Source organism: Triturus cristatus, chromosome 5_1 (genome assembly GCF_964204655.1).
Source record: "Triturus cristatus chromosome 5_1, aTriCri1.1, whole genome shotgun sequence".
NCBI lineage: Eukaryota > Metazoa > Chordata > Amphibia > Caudata > Salamandridae > Triturus > Triturus cristatus.
The window spans coordinates 548,545,559-548,556,657 of record NC_140587.1 but is presented as its reverse complement, the minus strand read 5'-3'; positions in this window follow the sequence as shown (position 1 = coordinate 548,556,657).

Below are 11,099 nucleotides of genomic sequence, written 5' to 3'. Positions count from 1 at the left end.
ACGCAAATTGCACAAAATTATGCCATTACATAGAGTTGCATCTTTTTGGGGAAAGGCCTACTGCTATTTGTTTAGTGCAAATTGCTTTGTTTGCAGTTTGTAATTTCACTTGATTTTCTAGAAATTTCAATTAATTCCACAAATTTCGAACACCACTTGAAGAATGACAGCTTCTAAGTGTTCAGTTCCTGAATGAAAACACACTGATTAATCTTGGTAATAAGTAAGTCATTCTCAGTCTGGACAGTCAAGACTCCTCCCTCTTTGTGTGTGTGTGTGTGTGTTTTTTTATATATATATATATATATATATATATATATATTTTTTTTTGTTTTTTGTTTTTAACCTCTGTCTCCTAGACATCAATATGATTTTCTAAACCTTCCCTCTCTGGAGGATAGTGGTGTGTTCTTGGTAAAGTATTTTAGGTTGCTCACTGTTGGGTGACGTATTGAAGTGGTTCTCTTCGGTGTTGGAGATTCAGTTTGTGATGCACTTTGTCCTTAAAGTACATTTATTGTATTGCTTTTCCATATACGCAAGGCAGACTGTGTTGTGGTAATGTCTCAAGATGCACCTTACTGCATGGTGTCTCTGGTGCCCACAAATACCTCCTAAATATACCTCTTTTTATAATGTTCCTTTTGACCTTTACCTGTACCCTCAGTTTAGGGGCAACGTCAACCAGCTCACAAACACTTTGTTTATTCTGTTTGCAAGGACCACTTACAGCAGATGGCGGCAGACATTTTGAAGATGCACTGTGACTCCATGGTGGTGCTGCGGTTATGCAGCAAAATAGCATAAGAGGACTCCCCCCACCATAGCCACTGAGTCCACTCAGTCCCCTAAGCCTGTAAGTAGTTCCAACCTTGTAGTTATGTGGGCATAAGGAAGTTTCCCTCCACCCCACTTGTGTGACATGGCCTCATAACATTGTATGAGGTGGTGTGGTAGGCAACCACCCAGTAAATGGGCACAGATCACTGAGGACACCCCCTTGCTAGTTCAAATGTCTCAACCCTCGCCATATATTTCTAACTAGGCCTTCCTTCTGCACTGAACTCCATTTAGCCCATAGTACTTGCACCACCAGTCAATATCCGTGCCAGTCACTGTTTGAATAAAAACACTTTTTGGAGCTTTGTCATTGGTTTCACGTCATGTTACTGTGTGCTGAAGCTTGCAGGTGTTTTCAGTCTTGGATGTTTCATGTAGAACCATAAACATGCATCCTCAAATGTAGATCAATGACGTACCCAGTCATTGACTCATAATGCACACTTACAAGATTGAGTGAGAAGGGGACTAATACAAACGAGTATAGTGGATAATTGAGAATATGAGGGTGACTAAAATGGGATAACACAAATGCAATACAGAATGTTTATAGGTTGGGGAATTTGGCTTAGTAGCAGAACACTGATGAACAGTGGAGGGATGACTCAAGACCAAGTCCTCTCCGGAGTAAAAATGATTTAAACGAGCACTGATTAGGGCCTAAGTGCAAATTGAGCTCAATTGGGATCTGTGCTCTCCGTTACCGCTAGCTTTTTTCTCAATTTATTGTTGTGTACCTCCCCTTCTATTAATTTCACCTGTCTTCTTCTTTGACTCCTTTTTTGATGCTATGCTTCTTTTGGTGCCTCACCCTTTCGAAACCCTGGGCCTCCATTTGGAATATTTTGCCTTAGGTCAGCACCGCAAGCCTTCCTGCTGAGCTGCCCTATGGCAAAAGAAAAGGGCAGGAATGCAGCTTATCTACCCAATACAGCACATTCCTGTCTCCCTTCGCTGAAGCTCAATTAGCTGCCATGCACCAATGTCGGCACCCTTGCACCATGGTGCAAGGGTGTCTGTGTTGTAGGCATGACTGTTTTTGTGTAGGAAAGGACACCTTCCTGCACAAAACCATCAAAGGAGGCAATTTCCTCTTTCTGTGTGTTCTGAGGAATGCAGCAGACATAGAAAGAGGAAAAAAATGAGGAGAAACAATGTTATTTCTCCTCATTGCAACTCCCCTGGGAGGTGTAGACTTTTGATGCGTTCCCAGGCTTACAACTTGTTGTAAATCTGGGAATGTGTCAAATACCATGGGTGTTGCATGGGAACACCCACTGTAAAACCCATGGCATGCCTCCCCAGTGTAGTGTGAGGCAACGCAGCAACATGCGTTGCCTCACTCCATAACTACAAAGCCTTGAAAAGCCATGCAGGGTGGCTTTACGTGGCCTTGTAGATATGGCCAAGACCTGTGCGGCAATGGAATGTGACAAAAATGTGACATTCTGGCAGAGCCCAAGGCTTGTAAATGAGCCCCCCCATTTTTTTTCACTTCACCTCCAGATTTACAGCTGCAATGGTGGTGGAAGATTTGCAACCTAGGATAGGATACACTTTGCTGCATTTAAAGTGAATTACAGAAATAATTTCAAAGTGTACTTTCACCATGTACTCATTGGGGCTGTTTGTGTTTCCATACTAGTCCCTAAACTATATTTGTATTTAATTATTTACCTCTAACCACCATCATCATCAATTGGTCCTCTGATAGATCTTGTTCTATGCTGAAAGGGACTGGATATTCGGAGGATGTGCACTTATCAAATGAGGACCAGGAATAAGATAATTGATAACTTGTAATGCTATTTTCTTAACCATTGGAAATCTAATGACCCAAACAAATGTTATCAAACAAATGATTTACCCACCAGCAATAACAAGTCCAAACGAGCAGGGCTTAGTTTAAGTTCAAAGGTTCAGTTTCAGTCCAAGGTAGAGAACATTAATGAGAGCATACAACCCTATAATTAATCAAAGACTAGGTTTAGTGAAAGCAATATCAGACTCTGCAGGATTCAAAGATGACAGGGATAAGAATCTTCCTGAGGTGAGGGAAATTCTGGACGTTTGTAGTTACATGGATAAATGGCAAATCAGTTGAGCCTCATAGAAACCCTTAGGAAAGTTCAGAATGTTCCAAGTGACCAGTTCCAGTTCTTAAAGACAGAAGTCTGTCTGTCCATTGCTGCAACACCAAAGTCACAGCAGCATGACGCGAAGCCTTTCAGAGTAAAAGGTTCCATTGCGCTATCATACCAGCCGGCAGCAAATCACAGTATTGCGTCACAGTTCGCGTTAGTCGTCAGATGTCCAAAGTTTTCAGGGTGACACCCCTAGACCTCATCAGGAATACCAGACTACTCTGTCCCTTTGGTCGTCTTCGATAGGATGAGGATGATATAGTAGGTAAAATGTATACAATCCTTGAAGAACCAAGTTATGTAGTTTCCTTAAACCATTGTAAGTTTAGTCGTATGAACAATTAGATACTTGGGGAGTAAGCAAAAATATGCTCTGACATTGTCAGCCGTCCTTTCCCAAGCATCTGTCCTGAGATGCAACAGATTTTGTTGCGAATGCGGTTACACTGTGCTGAGGATTTAAAGGAATTAATTGAGGGTTAGAATATAAGTGGCAACTTTGCTAAAACAGACTTCAGACTATTCAGTTAATGAGTTCATGTTTGGAAAAAAAGGAAGCAAGATTTGAGGCCTACATGAAATACATTTCATTGATGATGTATTATACTGAAATATGAATCTCGCATTGAATAGCACATTATTAATCTCACAAATGAGTTAATAGACACTTCAATCAAGTCATAATTGTTTAATGTAAGTATAGGGTACTCATATTTTTTTCGAATTGTCTCTTTTCCGCATATAAAGGAAAAGCACATATAAATCTTCTTTGCATGTATGTTATTAAGGCACACATATTCAGAAAGGTATGTTTTTTTTAAAGCTTTAATTAAAACCAGTGTGCCACCTACTGTTCTTTTGTCATTTTCAGTGTACACACGAAACATTAATTTTGCATGTAGAATTTCCCAGTTATCACTAATAGCACATTATCAAACCATAAGATCAATGTTATTATAAGTGTTAATTCACAGCTATTAGTTTAAACATAAAATATAACATTAGCTTATTCTAGCATTCTGCATGATTTTACGATGCAGTATCTAAATCCGAGTTGCATGTCATTTTTCAGAAACGTGAAACCTTATGCATGTTTTGTCATCATTTATATATAAAATATTGTCACGATCATTTTTGTTTGTCGTAAATTTAAAAGAAATCTCTGCTCTATTAGGGCCAACTCACAATTTATTTATATGGGAAGTGCTACAGGAGTACTCTTTTGTATTCCTACATTCCTTTGTGAATCTCACCCCGATTCATCCAACTCCCTCTTAGTAAGTGTGCAAAGAGAAGACAGTAATTACTATTTGTATTTACTGTATATTAATATTTCATAAGTATTCTCAGTTATGTTTTACGACTAATTCTTAAAGGCATGTAAGGTTACATAAACGAGTACTACAGAGGTACTTACTTTACCGGCTCAAAAATGCCGTTTTGAATAGGCTACATAATGTTAACCTCCTGTGTCAGTCTCCTCCCTGCCCTTTCAAGCTAGGGGAATGCCCCCTGGGATACATTTGTCTTGTGAAGGAGTAAGGACAATAAAGGTCACGTGATGCTACCCGCACGTTTCCCCTTTTTCTTCTCAAGAGAATGCTCACTGAGAAAAAGATCAAAATCTTCTAAAATACATTTTCTGCTTGTCATTAGATGAGGGGAAGGGTCAGGTAAAAACAGCTGTGTTCTTTGCAGTGAAGGGCTGATTTGTAAGCTTGTGACTGGAGCATTCTGCACACAATAAAAGCAGCGCATCTGGGTTTAAATCTCATACCTCTTCCTCGTTTTGTCCGCGTGTTATTCAGTAATGTTCGGTTAATGCTGATCATTCGCATTTAAAGGGCATGTGGCAGCCTAATCTAGGATATCTCCTGTACAGCACACATAGATCATTAGCAAACAGGACTTGATCATCTCTACTTCATTGAAAGTATGAATATATATATATATATATATATATATATATATATATGCACAAAACATGCTCACCACGCGTGAGCTTTTGCTTTTATGATGCGAATAATTCAAAAGAGATTGCAGTGTATGTCCTCGCCCAATAGGACATGCTGGATGCCTTGTCTCAAGCTCGTGAGTTATCATGACATTGCTAAACAATGTTGAAGAATAAAAGGGATGTTACCCACTGTTGCTCAACTTGTAAAAAATTGCCAGGGTACTCTGAGATAATGTCATAGCAGCTCTGGAAACCTGGGACCACAGGTGAGAGCACAGAATGTTGGAGGTGAACGGCAGGAGGCCACATTTTATTCTTTTTTTTATTTATTTTTTTAGTTTTTTTACATTTTGGACACAGAAGAGTGACCATGTGATATATTGCTCCCCATTACTCATTTGTAATCCTATATATTCTACATGCCTGCAACCAGTGGATGTCTTCCATGTGAAGAAATGGATGAGTGGTTTCAACGAGTGTTGCAGGAATGTATTATAAAGAATTTAATGCATACGTTAAAAAGGATTGTAAGTTACTTTGGCATTTAGTGCCTAATAATAGTCCCAGCCCTATTTCCCAGTGTAAGTTCTGGATTTGCAACATTCATATAATTTACTGTAGGGGATACTTTATCCCATATGTTGCTATATTTGTAGAGATCTTCACAGCACTTGTTGGGGCCCCACAGAACACTTTCAAGGGAGATGGCAAGTATATAGTGCTGTGAGCATGAGGTTTATGCAGCATCAGTTGAGGTAAATTCAGTATTGGTTAGGTACTTCGAACTAGATGATGAATCCAGTCTCTCACAGAGTTGAGTACAAATACTGTCCTTTGGCACCCAATGAATAAGAGTGTTCAGGGCGAGACTTAGCCCTTTTACTCTGAAGGAGTCAATCTAGAAGGTCAGGAAGTGAGAGATGGTTCCGTCCTTATTAATAAGCAGAATAGAAGAGGTAGGTACTTCTCATAGACTACATCTAAAGGCCCTGATTAGGAGTTGGACAGATAACTGTAATTGTAAATTAGCATGCAAATTTACCATTACTGTGCAGTAAATCCACCACAGTACTGTCCAGTTGCGAGTTAAACCTCCTGGGTCTTATACTGCTCTCGGTCATCTTCATCCTCTAAATGGAGCGGCTTGAGCCCTACTCGAAGGTATCAGAATCAAGTTTCACACAAACATGCCGATGATACACAACTGTACTTGAAAGTGTCCTGTGCTTCAGATATCCAACACTTCATATACCGCCTGCACATCTTCCAGGCCTGAATGTCTAGCCCCTACCTGTAGATCAACCAAGCCTAGACAGAATTCTCGGGTAATAACAAAAAACAATAAACAGTAGAAATAGGCAGAACCTCAATGACATGAACCTTGATGAACCCCAACTCTCACTGAAAGCCAGCTCACTTAGATTCACCCTGGACACCAAATTCATCACCAAAGAACAAAAAGACACAAAGAGACTGATACCAGCTTTCTCTCCTAAAGAAAGTAAAACCATTTGTTCATGAAAGTGACTTCAGAATTCATGTGGTGGTAGCACCCTACACCATGGCCTTCCACAAAACTTACTGGTATGCCTTAAAGGCATCCTACATGTTGCAACATGTCTCATCCAGGGCCAGTAGAAATATGATCACTTTACTCGAGTCTGTTGGAATGCCATTGGATCTCCACAAGCTCTCCTTGCCGGCCAACACCATCTTCCAAACCAGCTGCATGATTTATAAAGCCATCCTGACCAACACCACTGCTTAATTTGCACACAAGCTCACCATCTTTTGTGGTTCTCCGCATAGCCTCAGCCAGGATACCATTGGACTGCAGCTTAAGAAATGCATACCAGAAAAAACTAAGGCAGCATGTCTTTTCCATCTATGCGCTCAGGATCTGGAACAAAATCACTGTATCTATCAGGGCAACACCAATGCTGCTGCAATTGAAAAAAGAGCTGAAGATCCACCTCTTTAAACAACATCACATCACAAGGTATTATCAATCAACAAACCGGCTAGGTTTCCCTATGACTCATTGACCTTATGCTTGTCTTTGACCCTATATAGTGCTCCGCTACCTTATTGACTAGGTCTGTTCTCTAGAAATACAATATATATATATATATATATATATATATATATATATATATATACTTGAAGATGAAGGATCACAAGAAAACTACAGCCAGCCAGGGCAAAAACCTGGATCCCAAAGGATACAATGAGTCGCAAAGAAATAAAATATCCAAGAAAGAAGTGACTCAAACAGATAGATTCACCAAAGAACAAAAATATATTTCCACTACAACGTTTCAGCTTCAGCCTTCCTCAGGTAGTACAAGATGGTTTGCTCTGTGGCTGCACAGATGACACAGCTGAATTTTCAAAAAGCATCATGAGTGAGGATTCCATTTGGAATGTGGAATCAATGCAGTCCTGAGAGCTCTTGAGATATGCAGCAATCGGGTTGTGTCGTCAGTAATGTTCAGTCCATCTGGATGCAGTGATTTTAAACGGTCCATCCAGAAGTTTTCCCTGGAGTCCAGTAGTTCTTCCTTTGAAACATGTTCCACTGGGAAAATCTTCAAATCTGATAGTGAATGATCCACAAGGTTGAAATGATTGGCTACAGGCTGGTCAATTTTCTTATTAATTATTGCAGATTTTTGTTTCCTGAATCGTGTACGGAGGTCATTCACTGTTTGGCCTACATATTGTTTTTTACAGCTTTGCCGTTGGCACTGAATCACATAAATAATGCATGTTGAGCTACATGTAAGATGCTGCATTATTGCACAGGTCCTTCTCGTAACAGAACTAGTTACAGATGATGTTTGTAAAAGATACTGACACGTGATGCACCTTTTAGAGTCACAGCAATGAACCCCTGCATTTGTTACAGCTTGCTTGAGTTCAGCTCTCACAATAAGAGATCGTAAATTTGGAGCTCTGCGGTAAGCAATGACTGGTGGTTTTGGAAAAACCTTTTGCAATTTTTCACAAGTGGACAGTAAGGGAAATGTTTTTTGCATTATATTTCTGTAGTTAGGAGCTGATGGACGATAGTCCACTACAAATGGAGTTCTGTCACTTTTGTTGCTGCTGTTGGTATTCCAAATAAGTGCTTCTCTGGGTAACTGCAAAGACTTGTCAATTTGTTGCTGTATGATATGCAGAGGATAGCCTCTCCTTTTAAATAATGTAGCAAGCTCCTGTAGATGGTCTTTACAGGTTTCCTCATTGCTGCAGATGCGTCTTATTCTGAGTACTTGGCTGTAGATGATGATCAGTTTAGTGTGGTGAGGGTGACATGAAGTCCAGTTTAGATACAAATGAGCATCTGTAGGCTTGTGGTACAGATCAGTTGTAATTCTGTGTTCATGAATGGTGAGTAGCACATCCAGAAAAGGGAGATGAGGCTTCTGTTCAGTATTGCTGCTGGTAAATATGATGGTAAGATGGATATTGTTGATATAAGCTGTAAATTGTTCTACTTCCTGCATTCCATATTATAAATGTCATCAATGTATCGTAGCCATACCAGTGGTTTGATGCTAGAAGTAGCAAGTGTACAGTTCTCTAGTTTGCCCATGAAGGTAGATGGAGCCACCCGAATGCCCATGGAAGTCCCTTGTATCTGCAGATAGTGTTTGCCATTGAATGTAAAATTGTTGGATTTAAGGATAACTCTTGCAAAGTTGGTAAGCACATTTGTTGATGGCTTTTTCATAGTTCTTTTATTAAGAGCTTCAGATAATGCCATAAGCCCATCCTCATTTGGTATATTGGTGTATAATGATGTAACATCAAATGTAGCCAGAAGAGTATCATCATCAAATGTGTAGGTTTGGTTTAATTTTTCAATAATCTGAAGGAAGTGACTGGTATCTTTAACAAATGATGGAAGTTCCTGTACAATGGGCTGGAGGTGCAGGTCGACAAATAAAGATAGTCTCTCAGTGGCTGTGTCATTGCCAGAGATGATGGGACGGCCAGGATTGTTCATTTTGGGAAGCATGTAAAATCTCCCAGGTCTTGGTTTGGGATGAACACTTATATCTGCTGTTGTTTCTTCAATGATTTTTAAGCTCCTGTATCTTACAACCATGTTCTTAATTTCTTTGTTCAAGTCTTCGGTGGGATGAGTTTCTAAAGGTTTGTAAGTGTTGGTATCCATTAGTTGTTTCATTCCTTCCTCAATATAATCACTTACTTTCATGGCAACCACTGCACCACCTTTGTCTGCCGGTTTTATAATGACATCCATTCTGAGTTGAAGGAGGTGGAGAGCTGGTCTTTCTTCTCGGATGATATCAAAAATCCTTTTAGGTGTTGATTCCTTGATGAGTTTTTTAATGGATAAAATGTATGTATCAAGAACAGGATTTCTACCACATTGAGGAGTCCATGATTTGGGATGGCGGACCTTCTTAAATGGATCTGAAAGGTAGCTTGGCAGATCAACATTCGAATTATTGTAAAAGTATTCTGCAAGTCTGCATCTTCTGTCGAAGGTTTTTAGGTCTCATCATATTGGCAGTATTATGGTCCTTCAGTACAGGACAGAAATAGAGACCTTTGCTCAAGAGGTTAAATTTGCGTGGTGATAGGAGCCCTCCATTCAAGTCAATAACTGGGTCTAATGTCTGGAAGGGTTGTAGCTGACTGATGCTACGCAGCATTTTTTGTCTAATGAATCTTCTATTCTTTTTATGCTGTTTACTCACAGGGCTTTCACTGACTAGAAAATCTCCAAAAACAGAATGATTTATGAAGTGGTGAGTTGGAAGAGGAGGTATATGAAATCTTAACCTATCTCTTTTTAGTTTTGCAGATTTAATTTCAATAGCTTTACTGGCAGTCATCTTTTTTTACTACTGCAATCCTCTGTTGTATGTGTGCCACTTCAGAGTTACTTTTTGTGTTCTTTAAAAGTTCCAGTTCTTTTTGTAGCTTGGCTTTAAGCATCTGCATTTTTTGAATGGTTACTTTAATAGATACCAATAGTAGGGCCATTGATGAGTTATGCAGTAAAATATTCCATGTAGCGGACCATTCGCAACTAGTTAGTTTAAAAGGTGGCTTAGACTTAACCTCCAACCCCATAAGATAGATGTTAAGTTTTTTATAGATTTGTAAATGTGCTATTGTAAATTGGCACTTACTGATTTTCTCCTGGTTGAACAGCGCATATCTAGGATGTGGATTTGTTCTTGACATGGTGGTTGCTTCTGGCTTGAGTATCGGATCCAGGGAGGATACAGGTTTGTAATCTCAAAAACAGTATACTTGAAGATGAAGGATCACAAGAAAACAACAGCAAGCCAGGGCAAAAATCTGGATCCCAAAGGATACAATGAGTCACAAAGAAATAAAATATCCAAGAAAGAAGTGACTCAGATTCACCAAAGAACAAAAATATATTTCCACTACAACGTTTCAGCTTCCGCCTTCCTCAGGTAGTACAAGATGGTTTGCTCTGTGGCTGCACAGATGACACAGCGGAATTTTCATAAAGCATCATGAGTGACGATTCCATTTGGAATGTGGAATCCATGCAGTCCTGAGAGCTCTTGAGATATGCATTAATCAGGTTGTGTTGTCAGTAATGTTCAGTTCATCTGGATGCAGTGATTTTAAACGGTACATCCAGATGTTTTCCCTGGAGTCCAGTAGGTCTTCCTTTGAAACATGTTCCACGGGGAAAATCTTCAAATCTGATAGTGAATGATCCACAAGGTTGAAATGATTGGCTACAGGTTGGTCAATTTTCTTATTAATTATTGCAGATTTTTGGTTCCTGAATCGTGTACGGAGGTCATTCACTGTTTGGCCTACATATTGTTTTTTACAGCTTTGCCGTTGGCATTGAATCACATAAATAATGCATGTTGAGCGACATGTAAGATGCTGCCTTATTGCATAGGTCCTTCTTGTAACAGAACTAGTTACAGATGATGTTTGTAAAAGATATTCACACGTGATGCACCTTTTAGAGTCACAGCAATGTATCCCTGCATTTGTTACAGCTTGCTTGAGTTCAGCTCTCACAATAAGAGATAGTAAATTTGGAGCTCTGCGGTAAGCAATGACTGGTGGTTTTGGAAAAACCTTTTGCAATTTTTCACAAGTGGACAGTAAGGGAAATGTTT